Genomic DNA, 13,550 nt, shown 5'->3' on the forward strand with positions numbered 1-13,550 from the left:
GGGTTGGAACAACATCACAAAGACACTGAAGCCTGCATTACAATTAAACAAAATAGACAATGGTATTGCCCAGATTTGAAGTTACCCTTGAGAGTTCATCTACTGAAACTGAAACCATCTGTTCTCTTTAACTAGGATGTATTCAAGAATTGAGGTAGCTTGAGTCAGAGAGTGACATGCATATTAAAAAGCAATGTACTGCTTGAATATTAACAGAATTGAAAATAGCCTTACTCAAGAATATATGCTGAGCAACGCACATTCAAATCGTGTCCTACTGGTAGGTAATGTAAAGGTACTGATACGAATCTGAATTGTGAAATCAGACTTGCTTCTATTTGCAGTAATTAAGGTTGAACCACTTGCAAACCTAAGAGTGTGTATAAATAGGCAAGTGTAGACTAACCTTTCCCCAGTACTCTGGCCAGCAGAGAAGATCTAAAGAAGTAGAAATAAAGATCTAAAATTTGGAAATGGCAGACTTCAAATTGCCTGTAAGTGCTTCATCTATCCTTACAAGAGTGTACGTTAGGATACAGTCTCTAATTGCAGGGTCGTTTATTTTTTCTCTAGGATCCTTGCCTTCTTCAGTATCTCAGATATATGTTGCTTATTTAACAAGCAGCTCTTTAACATTTCACTCTTACGTTGCCATTCTATGCATACTTCTATGCTGTGTAACATGAACACTTTTCCAGTCCTGCTTGGAAGCTAAAAACCTTAATTTTCTTGTAAGGATTTTTATTGTACTCCTCATTACACCATAGCGCTCCAAAAACTTCCTCACACTATCCTCTTTTCATAAGCAAAAATAGTTGAAAGTAAAACCGCTGCCTTTGGTGCCCAGTTGGTTATATCTGAATGCTGGGGTGGGCATGTTTCATACTGAAGCCTGGCACAGGGTTTCATCCAGACTAGGCAACCCCCTGGATGCCACAGATCCATCCACATTGCTTTCCAGAGGAGACCTCTTGCCTACAGATGCAGCCTCTGTCAAGCCTGACAGAGGGGTTTGGGTTTTTAGTTTTAGTGACTATATGTAACCACAGCACCAGATATCCCAGGATGGCTCCACTAGCTCGTTTTGGAGCTATGAGTCCACAGACCTCCTGCAAAACAGACACCAAGGCCACAGACAGGCAGACATCTGGGAAACCAGGAGCTCATATTCAATGATAGTCTGTGAAAAAAAAACAGCTTCACAGAGGAATTTGGGCAACTAGCATGCAGGAGAACATGTAGCATGATTTCCAAGATCCTCTTGGCAATCACTGTAAGCAGCCATCTCCTATTCAGGGCACCCAAGTACTCAGAAATCTGGTTCAAAGTCATTTGCCAGCATCATATATGGATTCCAAAGCAGAAGAAAAGTCTTGTTCCTTAAGACAGTGTCAAACTACTCTAATAATAACAGAACACATTAAAAAAATAGCTCTGGAAGTGTCCTTGATTTCAAACCAGTTCATTTCCTTGCCTCCAGCCTCTCCTTCCTCAGTACAGGATCAACTATTTCTGAATTATCTCTGGTAGGTAGTTTTTTAACCCGTTTTTAACACAGAATGACTGTAAAGTTGAGCTGTACAATCATTACAAAGAACAATGAAGTTAAATAAAATATTTAAAAACAGCAGTGAGAAATATGTTTCAGGCCCTATCTTGCAGGCACTTTGACTACGAAATACCTGATGTTGTTTATTACAATTTAATGAGTACATGAATTGTGATCTATATAGTAGTCTTTCCTATGAATCTGATTCAGTAATCCATGCTGTTACACTAGGCTTTGAGTCTCATTCCCACTGGCTTAAAATTATGTAGTACTTCACCCATGTTAGCCTCTCTATAGAATAAGGCTTAGAGACTGCACAGCATTTAAGGTACAGACTTCAGAAATAACATAAATCCTGTGAATGGTAATTACTTCTATTTAGTTTAAAGTTGCTGGAGCGTGAAGTTTATTTTCACAACCAAGACAACAAGCTTTAAAATAAAATTGGAATGGCTGTATGGTACGAGCTGATTCAGACTGGGATGTGAAGAGCCTGATGAGTCCCCTCTATTAGCAATGTTTAGTGATGTGGTGTGTGATGAGGGTCAAATAACAGGAGATTAGTCAAACTGCTGAGTATCTTTTTTTCCCTAACATCCCATGCAAGGCACCTGCCTCTAGCTGTGCTGCAGTATTGCATCGGTTTTACTTTCAGTGGTTTGGCTGACTGAACAAAGAGATACTTGGAGGATACCTTGCTACAGGGTAGTTTTATGTAGCTTGGGATAATAGCCTACTAGTGCAGAAGTGACAAAAATCAGCTAAATGTTAGGATACAAAGATGAGCACTGAAGAGTTCATAGATACAGTAAGGATGCTATATGTACCCATGCGTATTTATAGATACATATACACACACCTGTATGTATGATTCTATCTCTCTTACTGTCTACAGCAGATAAATAGTGAACAATATTTCTTCCTGCGTTTTCATTCTACAAAGTGCCTTTTCTGTTTCTATAGCAACTTCTGTTGTTTGTAACTTGCAGTTCGTGCTAAAAATACACTGATATAAGAGGGAGAAAATTCTAAAAAGTTAGAATAATTGGAAAAGATGGCAATTTCAAAATTAAGTAAAGTCATAGACTATGCTTAATAGCCTGTTCACCATACGAAGCACTGAATGTGACACCCATTATGTGACTTATAAAATAGAAATGGGGCTTTTATTAGTATTTCTCAAGTTCTTTGTTACAGCCTGAATTACTGCCATTTGAATGACTATGTAGTATTCTCTATCAGAAAGTCAGCCACTATGTAATGAGTAGAAAAGGGTATCACCTCTAGCCAAACCTGTCTTCTTGCCACGGCACCCCATCATACAGACTTCAGAGCAATAAGCGCAATGAATGTGCTTCACTCTCAACTGCAGTGATTGCAATAAGTATCCCACATCACATGAAACCTGATTTTGTGAAGAGGAGCTTTAACAATGGGCAGTAAGATAAACTCTGATGGGTGCTATTTTTTATTTTTTTTTCCTTTAAATGAACAGAAAGATTTTTATGGGTCATCCTTCAGCTTCACGTGATAAAGGTCTGAAACAGTCCCTCCCCATAGCATTAGAACTCTGTAAATACAGTTTTTGCAAGGCATTTAGTTTTCCTCCCATGCTGTGCTGTTACATTTTGGTCAGCTTAGAATGCTTTATTATATTTTATATGCAAAGAGGCACATATTCAATGCAAAAACTATAGTTGTGAACTTTTTGCCTGCAGGATTGCAGTACAATGAGCAGAGCAGGAGTAATGTCTTTACAATGGGCTTATGGCCTCCACTGATTTCTGTCCTCTCTTCTCCACATCATATTCCTGCAGTGGCCTACCTTTGTGAAACAGAAAGAGCTTAGTGTAGGACATGGATGGAGCAGATCCATCCCAATCTGTGCTTTGTGCCTAAGAATGTCCCTCTAGGAAGGAAGAGAAGAAAGGAATTACAAGAAAAATGGGCAAGCCAGGGGGTCAAATTTGTTAATAAGCAACTTCCTTCTTGTATGCAATAGCCAATAAAAACAGTGAATGTAAGAGTTAGACACTGCAACATCTCTACTTTAAAATGCTCTGAAGGCACTCTGAGAGATCTTAATTAATCTTCTTTTCTAGCTAAACTGAATACTTGTGGGGACAGAGACTGCACTGTATTTGTTCTGAACAGAACACTTTGTCAGCAGCCAATAAATTAAACTGTAATAAATGGAGTCATTCTGCTGCTGTGCAGTTTTGCACAGACATTCTGCCGGGACTGTTGCATATTGGTGTATGCTTCTCCTTGAACTTCCTCTGTTATCTACATCTTTCTCCAGGCTGATGATTTTCAATTATTTCCTTGTTGATCTCTATATTTTGCCCGGGGAGATGCCAAAGACATCTTTGCTTCCTTCCATTCTTCATTACATTCTGCAGATCACTTTGCTTTATTCTCCCCTCTGCTGCTCCCAGCCATCTTTACCTTTTGTAAGTTTGATGGTTCTTTCTAAGTTATTTATATCCCATTTCAGCATGAACAGCTTTTTCTTGCAAGGACATGTAGTTGTGACAGGAGATACATGATTGTATGAGTAGTTATCAAAAAAAGGTTTCAAGATTAAGACTTTTAGCAGCCAGGAAAACAGTTTCCTTGCGTGTCCACTGATTTTCCAAGTAAACTTAAATCGTGTGAGTTAACTGTGGGAAACTACAGGATAGCTGTCCCTCTTGCCTTTCCTCCTTCCACTAATTGCAGACTTCTCTGTCTTTTCATTGCTATTCTTTATGCCTCCAGTCTTACAAGAGACACTGGGATTTAAGTGGCTTCCAAGGTCTCATCAGCTCTAGACAGGAGCAGAGTAGGTATCTCACTGCAAATTTGCTTTTCTGACTCCAAGCCATTCTGCTCTTTCTGCATTTCAATTTTTCACCCTGCGATGCCAGAAGCAGCTGGTTGATGTTAGTTTGAATTACCCCAAGAATTATTGTCCAAAGAATTACAATCCTCAAAGGTGCCCAACAGTCAAGGCATAGCATTTTTATTTCACCAACCTTTGACCAATCCCCTCTGCCAGATGTTTTACAAGTGATGTCAGCTTGTTTAGTTACCCATACGTCAAACTCTTAACTGAGACAGAAGAGCTAGCAGCATTTTGTTTGTTTGCTCACAGCCAGCCGTTCTCAGCTGATGTGAGCACAGTTCTTCAGAAGCTGATGTTTCTACCTGAAGTGGTCAATGAATGGCTACATACAAGAGTTTGAAATTCCTTATGAAACTGGAAGACTGCTGAAGAATTCCACAGTTTATTTGATTTGTGCAAGCTGATCCATTGGTAATGCTTGGAGAAGAAAGCCAGGTGCCTCTTACTTGCTTGCAATGTCATCAGGTTTTTCATGCTGACAAATATATCTTATAAAATGCATTTATATTAAAGGCATCTCCTGTTTCAGGAAAGTGCTGTGCCACGTTTAAAATGTTGGCATTTTAATCATTGCTAAAGAGGTAATTATTTCATTCAGAATATGGCCGCATTAATAGTAATACAATCATTTTTCAGGGACATTTTTTGGCATACTATATTGAGCATGCTGAACACAGGGTACTTTCCTAGAGCTGCCAATAATTATTCAGAAATGTTCTTCAACCAAACCAAATTCAGTGCAGCTGCTGTGCACTGAGGCTTTAGTGAAAATATGTGGGGTTTCTTTTCTGTGTTCATCTCTAATGACTTCTGACCCATTTATATTAAAACTTCCCTTTAACAAACGACACATGCTTAGTACAGAGAAAATGTGGTGTCTGATTCCTCTCATCATCTATCCTAAGGGAAGAAAATGTGCTTATATCTTACTTCTTGACAGACAGCAAGAGGAACTCCCTGCATCTATGGAAAGACCTGAGGATGATCAACCTTGGTTGTTAGCCCAGCCTCTGGAATAACCAAGGAAGGCTCTGCTCTCAAAGAAGTGAAACCTGATTTTACAATGAGCCCAGCATTGCTCAAAAAGCTGCAGCAAGCCTTTGGGAGCTTAAGCAGCATGGGAAGTTAGGCAGCATTCAGATATGATCCATGCTCCTTACAGAACTGCGTCAGAGTCAATGTTTTAACTTTTGAGAGTGTTCAGATTGCATGAATCACAATCACCTGCCCAGATAGTGAGAACCCCAAAAGGCTTGCAAGGAAACACACTTCATTGACTGCAGAAGGGTTCCTCTTGGTAGGGAGCTTAGAGGCTTTCAAATGGAAGGGCAACTACATCTTCTAGGAATTCTTGCTTGGGTAGGCAAGAGCTACTTTTGTGGCTCCAGGCCATGTTAGAGTGCTGTGTGATATCTCTGCCTGTTCCTGCCCCAGGTGACATACAGATATTGACATAAAGAAGCTGAACAAACTCAGGTTATTTAGCCCTGATGGAAAATTTCAGGGTTTTATTAGGGATCATCAGCTAGATGCACACAAGCCAGAGCTCAGTGAAAACCTGCCACTGGCTGGCTGTTAGGTAGCAATTTATGCTTCAGTGCCTCCAAGGTAAACTCGCTTGTAAAAAGCAGTTGACTCTATATAGAAATTGGAGATCATAGTTGGCCACCTGCTCTGCTACATCCTTCCTGTGAGGTGTTCTACCAACCTCAGTAAGAAATAAAGAAATCAGCCATAATGGGAACCTCTTCTCTTGATTGCCAGTAACACTGGCAATATTCATTAGTAGAAAGTCTGAAACAGGAAGGTATAGCTCCTTCCTTTCCCTATACTTCAGCAAATCTTTACTCTCTTCAGTCTGTGGCAGAGAAAAGCTTTTTAAGTGCAGGCTGTAACTCATGTCAGTTTAGCCCTAATCAAATCCGCATCTGGAAAATATTAGGATGCACTGCAATTTTTAAAGTGTGAGACTTAGGACTTACTTGTTTCTTTTTTATTTGTAAAAGTGATGTGCATGCTTTGTTTCAGACCACTCCCAGTGCTTTGTACTTCAATGTGTATTTCAATTTGCATTCCATTATGTTGCCTTTTCTTTTGGGAATGGTTTTCTGCTGGCCTGTGATCTGCCTCATAATTCAAGTGGAAAGTTTCTGATAATAAAAGAGATTTTAATGCAAGACAAAAAGTGGCTGTAAGTTTAAAAAATAAGAGGGATCTGTACCTTTCTCTGAATTGCGGTGATTTATAAGCTTCTAAGGGGATGAGGAAGCCTGGGTATTTTAGAAGGTAGGACAGATCTTAGAAACTGCCCTTTGGTCTTCTAATACCCTCATGAACACACACCTTGAGGATTTGAAGATGAGACTAACTTGCAGAGGAAAAGCATCTGAAGCAACTTCTGACAGATCATTATTCCAAGGAGATGTGACTTCCACATGTATCTGGCCCCCGGATTGCCTACAATGAGAATGACTATGCCCATTTTAAACAGCATGCCCAGGATAACAGGGATATACATTTAATTTTTATACCCTGTGTGGGAGAACTGTATGGCCAGCAGATCTCTGTGTGTGAAGCTTGAGCGATTCTGTTTTCTGTCCCTGCTCCTGACTGATAGCTTTGGCACGGGCAGGGCATGAAGAGACCTCTCAATCAAAGTGGGTCTCTCCCAGTAGAGAGAGGAAAGGCTGTAATTAATTTCTCTTTGCCTTTAGTCCCACATTGTGCTGGCCTTTAGAGTGACAAAAAGTAGGCACTGGACACAGGCTGCTCACTACAGACATCTGGAACTTTGGCACCTAAGGAAGAAAGGCAAGATTTTCCCTCCTTCAAAGAGGAACAAGACCCTGATCTCTCATCAGGACAAACCCCAGGTACTTCTGCAGATGCTGTGTGGGGATTTCTGACTGCTTCCTGACTCAGTAGGGCGAACCAGACCTCATTTCTCTCCCAAGCCCCTGTACTCACAAGGAACCATGCAACCCAATAAAGAGCCGATGTGTACTATGGGCAAATCCCAAATCTGGACAATTGAGGGACCAAGTCTGTAGGGGGTGCCACAAAATGTACCTACTCTACAGCCTATAGGTGATCTTAGGCCCTTTCAGCTTGACTAGAAGTTTGAGCACAAAAAACTGGTTTCCACTCTCCTTTCATTCAAAGGAAAATAACGCAGAGAGAGAGGGTCACAACTGAGAGTATGGAGGGCACAAGGGCAGGAAAATGAGGGAAGGTCAATGTGAGCACCTGGAGGTTATCTCCAGGAGGACAAGAGAGTCCTCTTCTTTGAATCTGGGACCATGCTACTCCCCCACGGCTGAACAGATTTATAAAGCAAGTATTCTTAAATTTGAAACTTGCTTAGCACCATTTCTAGCCAGATTGGTAATTTTCATTACTCTGACTGAGGGCTGTGAGTTAGAATCCTCTTAAAGTCAGAAAACAACATGGAAAAGAGCTTCAGAAATCATGAGTGAGATGAGTGAGAGTGCTGTGGTTTTAAATTGTTGAGTACAGGGTGAACTTAAAAGGAGAGACCATTTCCATTGTTCCTGAGGCAAGAGTCACTGGTGGTTTCCTTTGAGCATAGTCTCTTTGCACAGAGCGTGCAAAGCAGCTGAAAGTGTCTCTGCATGACCTCAGTCAGCCTCTGAACAGACTAAGCAGTACGTGTAAGAAGCAGCAGCCACTGGGTGTAATTCACAAGGCTGTATTTGGCTTGCAACTGCTTTTAAGCCCACTGTAAGAAACAACCATATCTTGTTTGACAGGCTCCTCACCATGCAGAAATTACCTCCATTTTAGGGGCACAATGACAGAAAGCGCAACCAAATTTTCATTACAGCCAGTGGCAAAAATCCTGTTGAATTTGGCAGGAATTGCAGCAGTGAATACTAGAATCCTTCAGGCCGGGCTGAGAAAGAAGAGGGAGTCTTCTCCAGCTGGAACTGCAGCCTGGTAGAACTGAAAGTGCAGGCTGGTGAGACATTTTAATTATACAAAACCAACTATTTCCATATTTTTTTCTCTTATAAATTGAGCAACTTAAATAGCCTTCCTTTCCTTCCTTCCTTCTCCTCTCAAACATATCTTTTCATTATCGAATATGCATGCAAGCGAGGGAACACTTAGACTGACAAGGTAGAAATTAATCTCTACCATTAAAACACTGGCACTTCTAACCCTCTGAAAGGTACATATGCTGTGAATTCAGCTTCTTCTCTTTCAACTTTTGCATTTAATTAATCTTTGTCGGAAGGGCATGTTCTTTTAGCTCAGAAGCATGCCTCACTGCTGCTAACTGCTGCTAATGTTCAGCTGAGTGACCTCAAGTTGGTTAACAATTATCGCCCTATAGTTTTCCAGCCAATTGTCTCTGGAGATACTAGAAAGGATTATTTATTATCTCTGTCTCACTTGGTTAAAAAAAAATAACTATATATCACTGAAAATGAATGTCGTTTCTTTAGGGAAGATTATAAATCTGCAATGTAACATGAAAAGGCTGTGAATTTTAAGCATGTTTTAATCTATCTGGATATTCATACGGTTTCTCTAGTGCAATAAAAAATAGTATGGTTGCAAAGTGTTTTGGTTTGAGTTGTTTCTTTTCTGTATGAAAGGGAGTGATAGTGGGTACTGAAAGTGTTTTGGATGAATTAATTTTATTGTAACTAGACATCATTGTGAGCCATGGGGGTAAATAAATCACAGTTTATTACACTAGTGAGTATTGCTTTAGCACTTAGAGCCACCTATAACGAGGATTTCAGTGTGGTAGATGTTGGACAAAAAGCATAGTCCATGCCCTAAAAAACATGCACTTTAAATATAAGACAAAAAGATATCTGACTAGTGACCAGGAAATATGAGACAGGAATAATGAAACAAGATGAACAAGATTAAGATGACATGGGATGTCAGCGGGAGATACAGGTCAGTAAGATAACTGCACATTTTTGAGGAAACCACAATGAATTCACATGGATATTTGTTCAATGTATCTCAAGGAATTAAATAGGACTTCTCCTCTCTGACCCCATGCAACCTGACGATCAGCTAGAGGATCTGCACGTTACCCCCCCTTTTTTTTCATTCTTGCACCTTTCTATTGGCCTTGATTCCTCATCATTGGTGCACTCTATGCATTTTCTTTTAGTCCAGCTGCACAGCCTTGCTTAGTCATAATGAAGGGTCTAAGGCAGAAAACCAAATGAAGCCTGTATGTCCCTGTTGTAGACAGGATGTCCTTAGTTCTAGCAGGGGGAGGCAATTAATGAAGAGGCCAGCTTTGCTGCATGTCAATACAGTCTATGCAAGCCAGCTAATTTTCTCTATTATTCTATGAGAATATAATTTCTTTCTGGAATATTGTGAATACTTGTTCTCTCATACGAATGGCTTTAATGGATCATTTCTCTGGGAACAGTACACGGTTCTGCAGGGCACTTGACACTAATATGAAGGATGTAGGGCGAAATTCTATTGTACTTTATAAATAGCTATGACTGCTATTAGAAAGCAAGAGCCAGATAACATCAACTGATTGATAGAGAATTTTGTCCCACTATGGTCCATAGGGTGTGATTCTGAGGAGCAAAAGTGACATCTGTAATGTTTATAAAATCTACGAGAAGTGTTTATCTCCATCGTAATGTCCTGTATGCTTTGCTGGGCTGTAAACAATAATCTATGAATATCAACCCTGAAAATATCTTCCTTTCAGAGCTCCAGCAAAGAACAAAAGCCAATAGCTTTGGGGCCTAGACCACTGAATTTTCCTGAGAATTTTTCCAGCTTGCCTTTCATAAGCTTTAGCAGTTTATAAATTGGATTTGGTATGATTGTCCTGGAAACCCGATTCTCTTATATTTAGCTTCTTATCTCACCATCCTTGTCTCCTAGAAAAGCCTAAAGCAAAACAATTAATAATCTACTCTTGAAACCACTGACCTACACACTTGATTATTTTAGAAAGACAACAATACAAATGCTTTTGAATTTGTAGTCTGTCCTTGAAAGAGTGGAAATAAAACACTGGTATACAGAGGAATTCAGTTTTAGAGAGGGCTTGAATATTCAAGTATTGTCTAAAATACCCTCTCATCAACAGTGTAAGAGTGATATATTCAATATATGTGAAAGATACTCTGTCTGAAGTAAATCGTTACCTAGCATGCTTATAAACCTATCCCCAGTAAAAGCTAATCACAGTTAACAGTGAATATTGTGGTGAAAACAAACTAGAAATAAACTGCCAGGCAGTAAACTGCTCACATAGCAGAACCTCCTTGAAAAGCCAATGCAAACATCCCTGGACTCCTAATTTATCTGACTTCTCCTATTTTATTCACTTTCATGCTTCTTATAAACATCTGTCACATATCTGCTCAGCTGCATTAAGCTACTGAAGAAGGAAGACTTTGTAACAGAGAATTTACAATGTTGAACTGGCCAGTGATCACAGGACTATGTAATTAGCCAAAACAAGTAATTCTCTTCTATGGCATTACATAGAACATAATTCCCCAATGGTATCAAAAAAAAAAAAAAAAAAAAAAAAGAATACTTACAAATGAAAACAAGGCCCCAATGTCTCTGTATTCTGTTGGTTTTCCTTTTCTCTGTGCCCTCTTGCTCAGAACAAGCATCAGTAATGAAATCTTGTCAGAAAGATTGCCCATACTGCCACAGCTTGGACCGGGATGTGAAATGGAAACTCATATTATCTCAGGTATTGTCTCTTGTCAGTGTCACTCTCACATGAATTACTCTGTCATTAGAATCTTTTGGTAGGGCTGCTAGTTGGCGTTGTACCATTAATTTGCCATTATCCTTAGTGACTCCTGTGGCATTAAGACCTCTAAAGTTCTGCACTGGCCCCATTTCTCAATCTCCATACCACAGAGAACCAACCAAGATAGCCTAGCTGCTCCTCATCTCTGAGGGTCTTTGCTTACAGCAAGTGCTAGTGACTTAGGCAGTAAACTATAATTTGGAAGAGGGACATTCATTTAAAAATATGTGATTTCTCTTCAATTTCCTGACATGTTAGGTTGCAGTGAGATGTTTAACAGTCCTTGGCAGACAGGCTTGAATGCTCATATCTGCCTCTGTAAGAACAGACTTTAACAAATCCATAGGATTTGTCATCTACCATCTTTGTATCTGACACAGCATCTTCATATTCCACCTGGATCAGCAGACAGGACAAATGAACCTTCCTGCCTGATACCTCGTGCTTCTGTTCCAGTTGTCAGCCTAGTCCCTTTTTTAATTCAGGCTATATCTCTTTCTGATAACAAAAGCACTAAGGACCAAAGCCAATTAAGCCATAGAAGTGACTCAGGAACCAAAAAATATTAGTTAAAGTAGCACTATAGAGTGGCACATAGTGCTTGTATTGACACCAGTGTCATTTAGTGTTTCCCAGAAATGGTTTCTGAGGTTGAAACCAGGGCGAGTTGTCTTACTGGGGTTGGTGTCACAGGTATTAAATGAAGATGGTAACTTTGAAGGTTGTATCTTTTCTCCATCTCAAAGTAGAGAGCAGAGCCTTGCTCAGCCCAAAGGGAGAGGAAAGCAAGGGTCTCTCCTATTTTATTTCCTTAAAGATTAATTTCTCATGGAGATTCAGGCAAGGTGCTGAAGCTTCAGCTGCAGCTTTTAAGTAAAAATTTATGTTATGAGGCTTTCATTTATTTGAGAGATGTTGGTTTGTGCTTGCAAACTCTTAAACAGAATATTTTTCAAGAGCCTTTTTTCATGGAAGATAATGGTGGTTTAACCTCACCCTTGCAGATGATCATGGTGCAAAAAAAAAAGTCCACTGACGTTACATATCAAAATACACCATATCCCATGATGGTGTTGGATTCCAAATACAGAATCAGTGGAAAATTATGTTTGACAGGGGTGGTGACCACTGCCACCTTTTCTACCTCAGAAGTCTCTCTGGTTGGCCAAAACTGTAACTGCATAATGCTGGCATGTTAATCAGTTCCATTGAGCAAGGTATCTTTTGGACCAATGCTATTATTGAATTTATTGTGTTAGTCTGCTAAGATCAGGAATTCTCTCACCCAAGACAAAGAATTTGAAGTGACCGGAGCAGGGGGGGTAGAAGGTATTCAGACACATATTAAAATGCCAAAAAATATTTCCTAGCTTTCCTTTCCAAAATATTTTATAAATCCCAAATAACAAACTGCAACAACATGTAGTTTCATAAAGAATAATAATTCTTCATCTTACACAAGGGAAGGGAATTAATTCTGGCCACCAAAAAAGGCAATGTCAGAATTAAAGCCTACAACTAGTAGTACTAGCTTCTAAACCAGAAAGCAGCCAATTAGATTTTGCCTAATAGCCAGTCTAAATCAGCCATTAATGACTTCTCCAACTCCCATTTGTTTACCACAGCAGGATACAAATCAGAATGCGAGAGGCAAGAAAATTCTTGTGCTGGGACTCACAAAATCTGAAAAATAAGTTATTTTCAAAAACTGTTTTTCTTCTTGGATGTGATGGAGACAGCTGCCCTTGGAAAAACACAGACAGACAGATGGATAGGGAGTACTTTTGCTATGAACTGAACCATTGTGAAAGAAGAGAAATGGAACAGGACAAGTAATGAAATAAATTTCCCCAAGATTATCCTCTTGAGGGACAGGGAGGGAAATACTGAAGGGATTTCTACATCTACCTGCTTAGTTGCTCTTAGAGGAGGCTCCTAGCCATCTTGACCTCCTCTAAAGCATCTGTCTGAGTATCCTTGGGGACATGAAGAAACGGTGCCATGGGCCAGAGCCAGAACACCGTTCCAGCCTTCCCTGTACTGCCATTACCTGCAGAAGTTGTAAAGGGCTGTGACCCCATGGAAGCCAGGAGGCTGAGAGTGGACGCATCGACTTCCCGAAGAAACAAAAGAGTATCCAGTCACAGATCTCTTCACAACAGAGAGGCTATGAAGGCCTCCTGCTGATTTAAAGGCTAATTAGACTGGAAACTGTTGGCCGGTCTTTACAGGAACTGTGCTGCAGGGACTGTTCAGTCATTTCAGTCCTCCTAATACTGAGACTTGACATATAGTACCCGCAGAAATCTTAATGGCAT

This window comes from Lathamus discolor, chromosome 4, assembly GCF_037157495.1.
Source record: "Lathamus discolor isolate bLatDis1 chromosome 4, bLatDis1.hap1, whole genome shotgun sequence".
Classification (NCBI taxonomy): Eukaryota; Metazoa; Chordata; class Aves; order Psittaciformes; family Psittacidae; genus Lathamus; species Lathamus discolor.